This window comes from Artibeus jamaicensis, unplaced genomic scaffold, assembly GCF_021234435.1.
Source record: "Artibeus jamaicensis isolate MK-2021 breed Jamaican fruit bat unplaced genomic scaffold, CSHL_Jam_final contig_797, whole genome shotgun sequence".
Taxonomy (NCBI): domain Eukaryota; kingdom Metazoa; phylum Chordata; class Mammalia; order Chiroptera; family Phyllostomidae; genus Artibeus; species Artibeus jamaicensis.
Window position 1 is genome coordinate 1,228,008 of NW_026521977.1, and position 16,960 is coordinate 1,244,967.

At 41.1% G+C, this 16,960-nt stretch overlaps 1 long non-coding RNA gene across 2 annotated transcripts; it reads right to left on the reverse strand.

The window, feature by feature from the left end:
• Positions 1-316: 316 nt before the first annotated feature.
• Positions 317-9,637, reverse strand: LOC128628528 (uncharacterized). Of its 2 annotated transcripts, none has more exons than XR_008392932.1 (4): positions 9,356-9,637; positions 6,141-6,276; positions 1,308-1,457; positions 317-667 (listed from the first exon to the last, which is right to left on the reverse strand). It is a non-coding gene; the product is annotated as an uncharacterized LOC128628528 (long non-coding RNA). The 2 variants fall into 2 exon arrangements; XR_008392933.1 differs by having other exon boundaries at positions 317-679.
• Between the last annotated feature and the right edge of the window lie 7,323 nt (positions 9,638-16,960).

The window sequence follows — 16,960 nt, forward strand, 5'->3', positions numbered from 1 at the left end:
AGAAGGGAAGAAAGAGAGGGAGAGAAACATCCATGTGGGAGAGATACACTGATTGGTTGCCTCTTGCACACCCCCCAATGGGGACCCAGCCATAACCCAGGCATGTGCCCTGACTGGAAATCGAACCAGTGACCTTTGGGTTCACAGGTCAGTACTCAATCCACTGAGCCACACCAGCCAGAACATACAGTTTTTTTTAGAAATCTAATTTTATTTTATTTTTTAATAGTTCGTTTTATTATATTTTTCCATTACCATTTATCTCCCCTATACCTTCTTCCACCTCCCTGCCCTCCCCCCACAATCTCCACATTGTCGTCTATGTCCATGAGTTCTTTTTCTTTTTTGCTTGATCCCTCCACAACCCCCACAACCCCCATCCCACAGCTGTCAGCCTGCTCTCTGTCTATGAGTCTATCCCCATTTTCCTTGTTAGTTCAGTTTGTTCAACAGATTCCACATATGAGTGAAATCATATGGTATTTGTCTTTCTCTGGCTGGCTTATTTCACTTAGCATAATGTTCTCCAGGTCCATTCATGCAGTTGCAAAGAGTCAAGTTTTCTTCTGTTTTATGGCTGCGTAGTATTCCATTGTGTAAATGTACCATAGCTGGTTTATCCATTCATCTACTGATAGATACTTGAGCTGCTTCCAAATCTTGATGACTGTAAATAATACTATAATAAACATAGGGATGCATATATTCTTTCAGATTAGCGTTTTGGGTTTTTTCAGATAAATTCCCAGAAGTGGAATAGCTGAGTCATAAGGCAGTTTCATTTTTAATTTTTTGAGGTAATGCCACAGTGCTTTCCACAGTGGCTGCAGCAATCTGCAATCTCACAAACAGTGCAAATGGGTTCTCCTTTCTCCACATCCTACCAGGACTTGTTGGTTGATTTATTAATAATAGCCATTCTAGCAACTGTGAGGTGATATCTCATTATGGTTTTAATTTGCATATATCCTATGATTAGTGATGTCAAGCATCTTTTCATATGTCTATGGGCCATCTGTAAGTCCTCTTTGGAGAAGTGTCCATTCAGGTCCTTTGCCCATTTTTTAAATTGGATTGTGTTTTTTTTTCATTTCTTTTTTCTTTTTTTGGTGTTGAATTTTATAAGTTCAACTATAAATTTGGGATATTAACCCCTTGGTACTATAATTTTTCCTTTCCCACTCTCAATCCACAGAGTTCTGGTAGGGTTGACCCAAACCCCAGGTTTAGCCCTGGCCAATCAGAGCAACACAGTGATTGTTCCTGGGATGTGCATGTGACCCAAGCTGGGTCAGTAACAGTCTTACCTGGGAATGTGACTGGAGCTCTCAGAAGAGAAGCACTCTCTGCTGCGGTTAATAATTTGGTAGAATGTAACGTGGAGCTGCTGTTGGCCATCTTCGTTACCACATAGGGAGAGGCTGCCTGGGAATGAAGTCAACTCAGAGGAAGCAAAACTGAAAGAAAGAGGCAAATTTGTCACATCATTGATCCAATTCTAAAGCCAGCAATCCAACAATAGACTCTGTGGTTTATGAACCAACACATTTACTTTTACTGTGTAAGTCAGCATGAGTTAGATTCCAATTACTTAAAAGTATTACAACGAGCGAAGAAAGACTGACTGGTATTTCCTTCTGCTTTACCAGCTGGGTAAACCTTGAAGGAGGAAATATACCACAGAAAAGCAAGTTGAAGAAAACGGGCCCAAAAATGTATTCTTTCATCCATTCAACCATTACATAAGAACAGCAGCATAATGCAATGAAAACAACACAAGCTTCATAGCCCATCAAAGCCCTGTTCAAATCTTAAATCTTTTCCTTGCTAGCTGTATATATTTACTGGGCATGTTAATTTATATTTCTGAGCCTCTGTCTCTTCTCTTGTAAAATGAGAATAACATTACACATGTTCTTCCTGATCTGTGTGGTTCAGTGGTCCCACACAGATCCCACAAACTGAAAGGTCACTGGTTCAATTCCCAGTCAGGTCACCTTCCTGGGTTATGGGCAACATCCCTGATGGGGGTGCATGTGAGAGGCAACCGATGCATGTTTCTTTCATACATCGGTGTTCCCCTCCCTCTCTTTCTCCCTTTCTCACTCTCTATAAACAAACAAACAAACAAACAAACAAATAAGTAAATACCCCTGGCAATAAAAGGCATTCAAAAAAATAGTAGTTATTTTAGTTATAAAACACCTTGACCTAAAAGAACTTTGGGCTTTTGTATTCTAAAGGAATTAAAACAAACAGAAAGCAAAAAACACCCACACCTTAGTCACTATCTCCAGACAGTCAAAATCTAAGGAAGAAACACAATGTTAGAGAGAGAGGGGCAGGGGGCAGTGTGAACTTTCATGTGTTTGTTAGAAACATCGATAACAGGAAGAAGCTCATTTCTTCTGAGGTGATCAAACAAAGTTTCATGGAAGAAGTGGAATATGGGCCTTAGAATGAACAGAATTTTTGATAAGCAGAGATTGGAAGGAAGAGAATCTCAGAAAAAAAGAGAGAGGGAGAGAGGACAAAAATCATGGCTACGTTTATGGGATAACAGAGCACATCAACGTGGCAGGGGTAGAGAATCCACGCAGGGGGAGCAGTGAAGCTGGAGAAGTTTGCTGTACCAGACCTGGGGTGGGGTGTGTGCTGAAGTATGTGGCCTCTATTCTATTCTTAGAGAACAGAACCTTTGAATAGAGCCTGGCAATGGGAGCTTTTGAAACATTTTTGGACAGTGTTTGTACAGAATGAAAGTTACGATTGATCAGAAAATCACTTGGATCCTCTTTGAAAATGCACACTGACCAGTTGTTCCTGGTACAGTGAGCTGCTGTAACTGAGCAGAGCTTGTTATAATCTTCGGCCATGTGCAGGAACATGAAAATGGATGGAACACATCAGCCCTGAGGCAGAAACACTATTTTAGAGATTATTGATTCTGTGTGTCAACAGGGCCCCAGGATCAGTAAAACTGTTAACACACACACAGACACACACAGAGACACACAGGGACAGGGGAGGACCTGTAGTCACCTCTCCTACGGACTTCTACAATCATTTCCTTCTAGCTTCTTTCTCTACCGCCAGTGCTCTTCATTTCAAAGCATTTTATATTTTATGACCACATTAATATTCCTGTTCTGACCCTGTCATCCCAGTTCCAAAACCTTTAATGACAAGCCACTATCTACAGAACAGACTGAAGTTCTTTGTTTTCTCATAGAAGGTCCTCCCTTTGGATGAGATTGCAACCACCTTTCATACCTTGCTTTCTGCTCTTTGTCATCAGGCATCTCCTGGTCCAGCTAGGCTACACTAATCAAGAGGCCCTTGCTTTCCTGTCTCCGTGCCTCTTTCACGCTGCATACTCCACCTGGAACACCACTTCACATTTCCCCTCTCATCTCTCTTCATCTTCTCCATCCTTGAAGGCTCAGTTCAGATGTTTTCCTGACCCCCTTCTCTCTCCCACCCTGCCTTTGATAATGTCTCTCCATTCTGAACTCCCATAGATCTTTACCTATATCTCTTTACATGTGCATCATCGTTTGTTTTTGAAATATCAAAATTTAAAATACAAAACAGTACAATAAATGAAATAAAAATCACACATGTGAGTATTCCTACTACCCAAAACTAGCAATATTAATAGTTTCAAATTTGCTTCCATTTTTTAAATTTTATTTACTTATAGAGAGGAGTGAGGGAGAAAGAGAGGGAGAGAAACAGCAATGTGTGAGAGATATATTGATTAGTTGCCTCTCACCTGCCCCCAGTGGGGGACCTGGCCTGCAACCCAGGCAAGAGCCCCAACTGGGAATCGAACCTGCAACCTTTTGGTTCGCAGGCCAGTGCTCAACCCACTGAGCCACACAAGCCAGAGCTGCTTCCGTATTATTAAAAGAAGTGAAATATTACAGATAAATTAAGTAAGTCTCCTTTAACCACACACTGTCCCACTCAGTCCATTTCCCCTCTCAATGTTCAATGGCAACTACCACCATGAGTTTGGTGTACGTGCTTCCATTCCATTCCTTATAATTTTATTTGCATACATATATGTATCTATCACCAATAGATTGTGATGTTCTGTGTTCTTAAATTTACATTATGGTATCATGATGTATGTATCATTTTGCAACTTGCTTTTATCACCCAAAATAGTTTCTGAGACCAATTCAGGTTGATATATAAATATATTGTGTTTTTTTAATAATGACGTAGGCTAATAGTGACTACTCCTTTTATTTTATTTATCGTATATTTTTTATTTCTTATTTTTTTATTTTTAGAGAGAGGGGAAGGGAAGAAGCAAGAGAGGGAAAGAAACATCAGTGTGTGGTTGCCTCTCACATGACCTCCACTGGAGACTGGGCCCACAGCCCAGGCATGTGCCCTGACTGGGAATCAAACTGCGACCCTTTGGCTCACAGCTTACGCTCAATCCACTGAGCTACACCAGCCAGGTAAATATATTGCATTTTATTTATACATTCCTGTTGGATAAAAATTTGGGCTGCTACCACCTTTTTGCTGTTATAAACAATGCTGTGGAGGACATCCTCACACTTGTTTCTTAGTACACATGGGTGGGCATTTCTTTGGGATACATAGCCAGAAGTGCATGGCTAAGTTATAGTGTATGTACCTTTAAAGATTTTTAAAGTTGTGGTTAAGTACGAATAACAAAGCTTACCATCCTAACAATTTTATAGTATATAGTTCAGTAGTGTTAAATGCATTTGTTGTTGGGCAACCAATCTCCAGAACTCTTTTCATCTTGTAAAACTGAAACTCTAAGGGTAGGTGCATTTTAAACATGTTATTAAGTACATGACATTTCATCTACTAAACTGTGAACTTTATAAATGTGTGATCACCCTGGCCAGATAGCTCAATTGGTTAGAACATCGTGTTGATATGCCGTGATTTCAGGTTGGATCTCAGGTCAGGGCACATTCAATGAATACATAAATAAGTGGAATAACAAATTGGTGTTTCTCTCCCTCTCTCTCAAATCAATAAATAAAAAAATTAAAAAAATAAATGTATGATCAACATCTTATTAATTTCTACATCTAGCAAGGTGCCTTGTACCATATTTAAAAGGTAGATATAAAACAATTTATTGAGTAAATGAAAGAATCAACCAATCAAAAGGAATACTATAATTTTCACAATTATGGTAGGATAAGATTTCCTCATTCCACAGATGAGGTACCGGAAGTCAGCTCTGGCAACCTCATCTATTTGGAACATAGCCTGCAAGCCAAAAAAAAGGACAGCAATGACTCGAACAGATAAAATAGCTGACCAAAAAAATCAGTGCTCTAAAGCATATGTACTTCACTTTAGGAGATCCCTTCTGGATTTTTATTTGGAGGGTACTTATTATTTTAAAGTTTTATTATAAAATATGGCACATTTGGGGTAAAATAAGGAGAGTACAAAAATACACACAATAAATATTTAAAAAATTATCTTTTGTTGCAGATGGAGAGATGCAGTGATCAGATGCCCTCAGGAGAGCGCTGTGCTGCCGCAGAGAGTATGGTCAGCTGACCACCTTCCAAGGTTAACCTCTCGGTCATCCCCAGCTTTTCAGCCATCGCTCCTTTCTCAGAGTGGACTTTGTATAGGGCAATGACTGTGAAAGGTGGTACAATGGTGTGGATATTTTTACCCTTACATCTCCAACACACAATCTTCATACCAGAACTCCCCGTTGTGATGGCAGATTTTGTGTTACGTCTGACATTCCATCTGCCCAATCCTGCTCCCTCCCCTTTCTTTTCATAGATGTAACTCCCCAACATTTTTTTATTTCTAACTGCAATTCAGCATTTGCTTCCTAGAGAACCCAACTGGCACACTCTTGACTCTATCATCCTAATTCCCAGAGATAAAAACACCACAACCATTCTAAAGTACTTCTTTCTAGTCTGTTTACTATGAATATACATACTTTGACATCCGTGTTTATTTTCATTCATTTTAAAGTTAGCATTGTATTATGAAATTAAATGATTCTCAGAAATGTGATTTGAGACTTGGTGGGTGTGGCTTAGTTGGTTGGAGCATTGTCCTATAACCAAAAGGTTGTGGATTTGATTCCTGGTCAAGGCAAATACCTGGGTTGTGGGTTCAATCCCTGGTCAGGGCACATATAATCCCTGGTCTGGACACCTACTGTAAGCAATTGATTGATGCTTCTCTCTTGCATCAATGTTTCTTTCTCTCTTCCTTCTTCTCTCCCTTCTTCTCTCTCTGTAAAAAAAAAAAAGCAGCCCTGGCTGGTATAGCTCAGTGGATTGAGCTCGGGCCTGTGAACCATACGATTGCGGTTCGATTCCCAGTCAGGGGACATGCCTAGGTTGCAGGCCAGTTCCCAGTGGGGACACATGAGAGGCAACCACACACTGATGTTTCTCTCCCTCTCTTTCTCCTTCCCTTCCCCTCTCTCTGAAAATAAATAAATAAATTTTAAAAAAAAAAGCAATGCAAAAATGTCCTTGGGTGAGGATTAAAAAAATAATATAAATTTTTAAACGTGATTTTAAAAAAGCATCATGTGGATGTGCCAGTTTTAAAAAATTATTGCTTTGTTAGACATTTACATTGTTGTCAGTTTTTGCTTCTAAATAAATAATCCCACAATTACTACTATACATAAATCTTTGCTCATATCTGTAATTATCGCCTTAGAATATATAATAAGATGAAATTACTGGGACAACAGATTTCTATTCTTTTATTTTTATCCATATAAAAATAAATGAAGTTTTGCCCTGGCTGGTATAGCTCAGTGGACTGAGCGCAGGTCTGCGAACCAGAGAATCGCGGTTCAATTCCCAGTCAGGGCACATGCCTGGGTTGCAAGCCAGTTCCCTGCAAGCCAGTTCCCAGCAGGGGACGCACGAGAGGCAACCATACATTGATGTTTCTCTCCCTCTCTCCTTCCCCTCTAAATATAAATAAATAAATATTTTAAAAAATAAATAAATGAAGTTTTAAAATATTTCACTGAAAATACTCATTAAAATATTGAAACATACTTCAATGTTACTAAAAAAAAATGTATAGTAAAAAACAGTAGTCTTCTGCCTCATTCCTCTTCATAGTCCCAAAACGACAATTTTGCACTTTTCAATGTCACTTTGGATATTTGCCTTCACAGGTCAAAATAGTGTTTATGCTATTATTTCCTGATGTATCTGCATTAAACATGCTCTACTGCCTTCCTGTTATGGTAGATGAAGGTGTAGCACTCTTATAAATACACCACATACCCAATCCCATTTCTCCTTGCCCATCCTCCCAAAGTAGTTAAATCGTAATTTTGTCTTATATCAAAAAAACAATATTTGGGCCCTGGCAGGTGTAGCTCAGTGGATTGAGTGCGGGCCTGTGAACCAAAAGATCGAGGTTCAATTCCCAGCCAGGGCACATGCCTGGGTTGCAGGCCAGTTCCCAGCAGGGGACGCACAAGAGGCAACCACACATTAATATTTCTCTCCCTCTCTCCTTCCCTTCCCCTCTATAGATAAATAAATAAATAAATAATCTTAAAAAAAACGATATTTGTGATCGGTATGAATATTTTCACAAGTGAGTCAAGAATATGAGGAGTAATCTGACTCCTCTCTTATAAAACTTGAGTAAATAAGAAGCCCATTTTACTTCATTCGCACCAACCCTGAGTAATGACTTTAAAAAAAGTGTTTCCTTTTCTGATATTAAAAATAAAATATGTTCACCATGGAAAAGCTATTTAATTCAGAAACATAAAAAGAAATGGAAATCATCTGTAATCACAGTCCCTGTTTGAACTGCTGCTTTTGCCACTTCTTTGGTACCTTGTCCTCTTTCCAGGTACCTATGTCAATGCTACCTAGGCCATCTGCAGAGTGTCCTTGACCCCTGAGGAGCCTTGGAACACCCATTCCCTGTTACTGCTGTCTTGAGTCTGTCCCTGACAACTTGTAGACCGCCACTGCCCACCTCTCTCTGGTCAGTAGGCCTGTCTGTTTCTCATGAACAACTCCTTTTAGTAAAGACCCTGCAGCAGGGTGTGCTGGATTCATAATAATTCAGCTCTTTTCAGTGTACTGGTGAGTCAGTGTTTCCATTTTAGTACACAGCCTTCTCCTTCCCAGGAATGAGCTGGGTAGGTTCAAAGGAAGCTTTATAGAATCCTCACAAACACGATCTTCTGTAACACTCAGGCCCTGTGGCTGATGGGAACTTCTTCCTCATTATGGGACTTTCCCTTCAGAAATCCGGTATTCTTTCCTACAATCTGTGTTTCACCAGGTGACGTTATTTTTAAACCCAAATTTTATCTTCCACAGTATCTCTGGACCCAAGAAAATCCAGGGAAAGGGATGATGCTTCATGTGTTCTGTAACAGCAACAGTCCAGGGCACACATGACCTCTAGGTTTTACACCAACCAGGACACTGAGCTCTACACTATCAGAATGCTGGTAGACTACTCATCTGTCAAGCCACCCACTCTCCTTTCTTCTTCCCCCTCTGTTCGCTTAGTTGTTCCCTCTTCTGTTCATACTTAGATCAGAGAGTATATTACACAGTATTATAATTATGTACTTATGAGTTAATCTCTCCGGCATCTCTCCACCCTGCCCCCAGTTCCCACAGGGCAGAAATCTATGAACCACAATATAAGATGAAGAGTAAGCAAAAAATATTTATGGGAGGGATGGGGCGTTGTATGAGCCAGACTACGCTGTAAATACCAAGAAAATAACTCAAACCAAAAGACAATGGGGAGGTGTTACATTTTCTTGAGCTGCACAATGGCTTGAAGAACATAGTGAACAGTCAAAATGTACCAGGTCATTGTGTACAAGCTGGATGGGAATGCAGCTAAACCAGTTAGGAAATCACTGCGGTGACCTTGAACTGAGATGTTAGGAAGTACTGTATGCGATGGCTGCAGTGGCATGGAAAGAAAGAACTACACCTAAAATGCATTTCCGAAGAAATAATAATGAAAACTGAGATTTGCCATGTTCCTTGATTCCTAGGCTGTGCCAACAACACTGAGGTGGGTATGGAATTACTCCCATTTCATCGATGGACAGAGGGAGATTTGGCCAGATTAAGTGACTCTGTGGGGTAGGGGGGTCACACATCTGGCAAGTGGCAGGTACTGAGCTTCCAACACAAATCGTGGGCTCTAAGAGTCCAGGCTACCCCAGGACTCTTACCCCAGGACTCTTAGCCGCCCCCGCCCCCCCCCCTCCCGCGAACTGAAGCCACGACTCCTCAATTTACTGAGAAAGGCCTCGTAGGGCTTAAGGACTGGAGTCCAGGGGCCTTACGAAGCTGTTAATCCCTTTCGGGGCTGACGGAAGCGCGTCGCGGCAGCGGCCGGAGCTCCGCCGGGCCGTAGGGAGCGGAAGCGGCTGAGTCACCGCGAGGCCAGAGCTCGGCCTGCCAGGAGGGGCGGCCGGGGCGCTTTACTGCGCTGTGACGCTCGCCGCCCGCACCACCCAGGCAGTCGGGAACCACCGCTGACTCCACCGGAAGAGCTGAGTCAGCGCAGGCGGGGCTGACGCTACCGGACCACTCGGCTTCCTGGCCGGGCGTCAGGCCTCACTCGCGCGCAGCGTTTGACAGGTGTGCGCAGCTGGGCGTTCGCTGGGATCCGAGGCACGCAGCGAAGGTTAGGCGCAGGTTTCCAGTTGGTTTTGGAATCTTAGACTGAACTTGAAGTGTTGGAGTGGCCTCAAACAACGGGTTTCAGTGGAACCTACTGACCTCGAACCCTAACATTTCAGTGCGGGTTTCAGTGGAAGCTACTGACCTTGAAAAATGAGACAGGCTTTGTCTCAAGGACCGGATAGATTTTGAAGATCAAAGGGACTTTCCCTAAACCAAAATTGATTAGGTGACTCGGTTTCAAAATGCAGTAATAATAATTAAAACACTCACACATAATTATTTTTTAATGCAAGAGCAAAACTTCCAGAATGCCAAGAGAAAATAAACCTTGATTTCTGAGATATTCTAACAAGGTGAGGGGATTGCAGAGGGACTTTCTAGAGGCCCCCGATAAACTCGATTCCAATGCTATTCTCCAGTTTCTCCCCACTCCTACTATTGAGGCTAGAACCAATTTTTGAATAACAGTGCTTTACTGGTTTTGTTCAAGTTTCTTTTTCAGTCAAAAGAAATTTTGCGGATGAGGTGTGGGAGGGAGAACGGAAATCATACCTAATTAAAGTCCCTAAACCAGAAACCACAATTTTTCTTCTTACATTTTTGTTCACAAGAAGTTTTTATATAGATGCATCAGAGCTATAATTTTCTATTTCACTGTTTTCAGGGATGCCATATAAATACCTGCCCATGTCTCACAGATCTTATGGATCATATTTTAAATACTGCTCATCATATGAGCTACTAACATACTCCACTGTTCCTGTGCTTGGAGGTTGTTTAGTGCTTGGAGTTGCTCTTTGTTTCTAATTGTCAGCATTTGTCCTCCATCAGGAAAGGTTCTCACTGGGCAAAATGGTGGAACCTCACGAGGATAAGTGTCTAATCCAGACACTGTTTTTAATCACGAGGAGAAGTGGCTGCTAACTGTGGCAGTACAGGAAAGCTTCTTTTTGTTTTTAAGAGTTATCATCATTTCCCCAGACATTCTTTTGATATTTTATGCCAGCTGGATAACCAGTCTTTCTTTCTTAAACTCTGTAACTGACAATGGTAGTATACGTTAAGAAACACTAGACCTTCTGTCAGCAGACTGACAAAAGTGGGATTCAGAGTTGTATCCGAGCTAATTTTGAGTTTCATCAAGTAGTTGAATTCAAGCGTCACTGTTTCCTGTCTCCTGTGTGTGTGACTCAGAGTAAGTTATTTAAACCCTCTCAGGCTCATTTTTCTCATATGCAATATGGGGCCAATAAGAGTACACACTTCATAAGTTGGGACAATTAAATTGAGGTCACATGTGTAAAGTGAAGGCTTAGAGTGATTGCGCCTAGTGCTCAATAAATGTTTGTTTGTAAGTAAATACTGTGGTCTTTATGTTATTGGAGAGAGCTTTGGCTCTGTACTGAGTAATGACAAGCACACCTGCCACAGCCACCGAGGCTGATACGGCAGACGTGTTTCCTTGGAAACTCTCCCCACCATTTGAAAATTAACTCAATGTATAATTCTTCTTAATAAGAGCAATAATTTCATAGAGCTGAAAATAGATATCATATCATAAGATCTTTTGAAAAAAGTTTTATGTTTGGAAACTTGAATCTACCTGGGCACCGTGGGAGTGAAGCTGAAGGGAGAAGAAAAAAATCAACAAGTGGTTACCTTTCATTTTAAGCTGTTTTGCAGTACTTTGTAACCATGGACATAAATTCTTTACTATTGTTTTGTTTGTTGTTTCAGATGTGTGGCCTGAGTACTTGCTTTTTTTATTTTAAAGATTTTATTTATTTATCTTTAGGGGGGAAGGGAAGGAGAAAGGGAGAGAAACATCAATGTATGGTTGCCTCTCATTCATCCCCTGCTGGGAACTGGCCTGCAACCCAGGCAGGAGCCCCGACTGGGAATTGAACCAGGGTTCGCTGGTTCCCAGGAACACAATCCACTGAGCTACACCAGCTAGGGCTTTTTACTTGCTTTTGAGTCAGTTTGCCTGATGGTTCTTCAAACTGAAAACTGAGTCCCAGATCTGGTTCTGATGTAACACATGCTAGAATTTGCTTTTTCATTTTTCTTTCCTAGGGACTCTTCAATTGCTGTCATTTATCCATTCAACACATATGTCTTAAGTGGCTATTATGTGCTAGGCATTATGCTAGGTTCTGAAGACATTCTTCAAACAGCCAACCAAAATTTGGAGTGATGTGTGTACCAGCTATATAGAATGAATTTTTGTTAAAGATTTCTGTGATTGTGAGTCTGTGGGCATGTTAGTGAATCTTGAGATGATGTAATAGAATATAGCTTTCTTTGCAACAGAGCTGGACCTAGAACATTCTATTTCAAATTCCAGAGTCCTTCACATGTGAAATAAAGATAGGACTGACTTTGGGCCCTGTGGTAAAGGAGTGTCTTTTACTAAATATTGCTTTTCTGGCAATCTGCCTGAAGATAATATTATACCCAAGGCCCTGTGGTCACTTTGATGGAGAAATTATTATTTTTTTAAAAGATTTTATTTATTCACCTTTAGAGGGGGGAGGGAAGGAAAGGAGAGAGGGAGAGAAACATCAATGTACGGTTGCCTGTCGTGCATTCCCTGCTGGGAACTGGCCTGCAACCCAGGCATGTGCCCTGACTGGGAATTGAACCATGATCCCTTGGTTCACAGGCCCGCACTCAATCCACTGAGCTACACCAGCCAGGCTGATGGAGAAATTATTTTATTCAAATCAATTCAATTCAAAATTATATATTGAGTGCTTACTACATAAGCACTGAGGTAGGAGTGGGAGATGAGCCAAAAGCAAAAACAATTCAGACCTCGAAGCTCATCATTGTTTAAGAGTCTTAAATGTTTCTGAAGATTGCTCTAACCCAGACACTTATCTTTAAAATCTTTAGCAGGTCACTTTTGCTTTCAGATTTTTTCATCTCAAAAAACAAACAAACAAACAAACAAACAAAACCCAGCACTAAATTTAACTGAGTACTGGAGGACACTATGCTAGGGATTGAGGATACCATTTCAAAAACTCATATTATTGATTGCAATGTCATTGATGGCATCTGAGTCACCAACACAACACACTTGTATGAGCCTGTATTTGTAGCTGTAACATATACAAGTTTGCTATGTATAAAGTTGCAAGCATCTGACTAACTGCTTTATGACTTCTGGTATAGTTGTCCATGAGCAATTGCATATTGAAATACATATTTTTATTTTCCCTTGTGTTATAGTTAAAGCACTATATGGATTTATTTTTTTAAAGGTGTGTGTGTATTTAGGCTATAGTGTCTATGGATCTCATTTAAGAATAGTAGAGAGGGCCCTGACTGGTGTGGCTCAGCTGGCTGGGCATCATCCTGCAAAGGTTGCTGGTTCAATTCCCAGTCAGGGCACATGGCTGGGTTGCAGGTTTGATCTCCAGTGAGGGAGTGTATGAGAGGCAACTGATTGGTGTTGTCTCTCTTTCACACCAATGTTTTCCTTCCTCACCAATGTTTCTCTTCCTCTCTTTCCCCCTCCAATATCCTCTCTCGAAAGAAAGAAAAAAAGAAAGAAAGAAAGAGAGGACATTACAAAAAGAGGACTGATAGGGTTGAGACTAGCCCCTTCAAATAAATCCAAATGACTTATCCTGGCATTACAACCATCATTGTCTTCTCCCAGATTTGTTCCTCTTTGCTATACCTAAGACTAGGCCAAGTTGTTTACTTGATAGTTCCAGTATTGGAGCACTACCTTCAATTCCCACAACTCTGAGGTCACCTTGTTTTATACCTTAGGACTCTCTCACCTTTGACACATCTAATTGATTAGTCTATTTATAGTATATCCAACTGTCTAACAGAGTTGTTCAATGGAAATGATAATAATTAACCAAGTAAAAAAAATTAACCAGGTCAATCAAATTTTCTCTTGCAAAGATTGAATTTGAGACCTGAACAGTAAAATAGTTGATAGCAGGGTCAGAAGCTGAAATGCACACAGAGAAAATAATGTAACTAGAAGTTATGATACAACAGAAGCCAGGAATAGACAGCAGTCTTGAGTATGCAGACACAACAAAAAGTTAAGTGGTATAACATGAGCAGTAGGGGACTTCTGCCAAGATGGAGGTGTAGGTGGAAACACTTTGTGTCCTCGCACAACCAAACCTAAAAACAACAAAGTTTTAATAATAATAATAAATGCAACCAAACCACACAGAAAATCGACGATACGGAGTCCGAAAACAACAAAATGCTCAGCCAAACCGGTGAGAGGGGCGAAGCCAGCAGCGGAGCTGGTCGAGCAGGGAAGATCCCCCGACCCAGGAGGTGCAGAGGCAGCCGAGGGCTCGGATCCCAGGTGTGGGCTAGCTACGGGCAGACACAGGGAAGAGGCATGGCTGGCTGGCTGCAGTTGAGCATTTCAGTGCAGATAAACCAGTGAAGAGGTGATCATTGAGACCACCCGGCGCAGGGAGGCGGGCTCACACATTTGCGCTCAGATAAACAGGCAGGGGGCGAGCGATGAGGTAGACTGGGCAAGCGGAGAGGACCGCCATTGCTCCCTCTCTGACGCCGCCCCCACATACAGCGTCACAAACCAGTGACCTGGGTGGCCCCACCCTGGTGAATGCCTAGGGCGCCTCTCCTCATATGTAGCAGGCACAGACAGATCAAAACATGGCTCAAGAAGAACTCAGAGCCCCAGAGCCAATAAATCTAAGTGATGAAGAAATAGCCAAACTATCAGATACACAGTTCAAAACACTGATGATCAGGGTGCTCACAGAACTGGTTGATTTTCGTCACAAATTAGAGGAACATATGAAGGCTAAACTAATTATGAATGCTAATGCACAGGAAACCAATAGTAATGGAAAGGAAACTGGGACTCAAATCAAGGGAGTAGACCAGAGGAAGGAAAAAATGACCAAACAGAAAAATATGAAGAAACAAGAATTCAAAAAACTGAGGAGAGGCTTAGGAACCTCCAAGACATCTTTAAACACTCCAATATCCGAATTATAGGGGTACCAGAAGGGGAAGAGGAACAGCCACAAGTGGAAACTTTATTTGAACAAATAATAAAAGAGAACTTCCCCATTCTGGCAAAGAAAATAGACTTCCAGGAAATCCAGGAAGCTCAGAGAGTCCCAAAGAAGTTGGATCCAAGAAGGAACACACCAAGGCACATCATAATTACATTAGCCAAGATTAAAATGAAGGAGAGAATCCTAGAAGCAGCAAGAGGTAAGGGGACAGTCACCTACAAACGAGTCCCCATCAGACTGTCAGCGGATTTCTCAAAAGAGACCTTATAGGCAAGAAGGGGCTGGAAAGGAGTATTCCAAGTCATGAAATCCAAAGACCTACAACCAAGATTGCTCTATCCAACAAAGCTTTCATTTAGAATGGAAGGACAGATAAAGTGCTTCTCAGATAAGATCAAATTCAAGGAGTTCGTCATCATTAAGCCCTTATTATATGAAATGTTAAAGGGACTTAGCTAAGAAAAAGAAGATAAAAAAGATGAACAGTGAAAGGACAGCAAACTCACAGTTATCAACAACCACACCTAAAACAAAAGCAAACTAAGAGGACAGCTAGATCAGGAGTGAACCATAGAAATGAAGATCACATAGAGGGTTAGCAATGGGGGAGTGGGAGATGGAGAAGGGGGGAGAAGGTACAGAAAATAAGTAGCATAGACAGTAGATAGAAAATAGGGGGGAGGGTAAGAATAGTAGGGGAAATATAGAATCTAAAGAACCTGAGTCACGTGTTCATGAACTAAAGGGGGGGAATGGTGGGAGAGGGGTGTGCAGGGTGGAGAAGAACGGAGGGAGGGAAATAGAACAAATGTAATGGCATAATCAATAAAATAAAAAAATATTTAAAGTAAAAAAAAAAACATGAGCAGTAGATGCTGAGAGAGCATCTCTCTATAGTGACAGACCATAGAAAGGAATCCGGGAAAAACACCTAATCCTTAAAAGCTGCCTTGGATCCAGTATTGCCTCCCAGATCCCAAAATGAATTTAATCCCCCATGAGTCTTCAATCCTACATGATTGAGATTCCTGTCTTTTTAATTTTCCCACACAGTCTTGGAAGAAATCTTTATCACTTAAAGTAATGTGATCTTTGCAACTAAAGGTCCTAACGACCACATCCTCCAAGCCATGCTCTCTCATTTCTGTGCCTTTGCCATCTCCTCTGTTGGCAGTGTTCTGCCCTCATAGTCTTGGAATTACATGTTATGTATCTAGAGTCCAGCTCAGATGCCACCTCTTCCATCCATCCACCCTGGTATTTCAGCTGCAACTTATGACTCCCTATCTCCTCAGAGCTCATATTTCTATTTCTTTGAAGAATGTGTCTTACTCCCAACTCTGTATCATATGAAAACATCATCTTTATTAGATTATGAGTATCTTTAAGTAAATACAATGGCTATTGCATCTCTGTTCCCTTCATAGCAGAGCTAAGCATGGTGCATGAACAGAGTAGGTGCTTAATTATTTACTGCCACTTCTATTGATAGTTACCTATCTTCTCCCCATTTCTTGGATCTTAATTCTTCTATGGTGTTAGCTATCTTTAAGAACATGGCATTGAACCAAACCTGGTTTGCACTTACAATTTCAATACATGTTTGCTGAATGAAAGATCTAACTTTGCTTGATATCTAGGTAAGTATCATGTCCTGTGCCCTGGGCATCACAAGGATATAGCCAAATATTTCAAATCAAATATTTTTGGTAGTAAACATACTCCTCCTATTCTATTGCAGATTTTTTTCTAATGGCTTTACCACCCTCTAAGTTACTCAGGCTTAAACACTTTAAGTTGTCTTGCTACCACAATCCAAATTCCCTTGCCATAGTCTGAGTTTTCACAAAAGTAGAACCTATAATACCAGTAGAAATATAATGCCAGTAGTTTAACTGGAAGTATAATTCCAGAGGGCAGAAGTGAAAATAGGAAGGAGAAAGAGCTAATACAAGGAAAGGCTTTTAGTTGTCTGCTAGTGAGGGACACTGTCCAGTGAGATTGTGAGAAAATTTATGAAGTGTGTCTTAGGACCGTCTGACCAAGAGAAAGGAGGGAAGAATCCGCAATTACTGCCCATTGGTGAAGGGTTGCCTCACAGACTATTAATTTCCACAAACTTCCAGAAGAGCCAAGCATGTTTCTATGGATATTCTGCAATACTTCATTAGAGAAACCCTGACGTAGGAAGTGAGAGGCCTGTGGCTCAGGCCTGAGGTG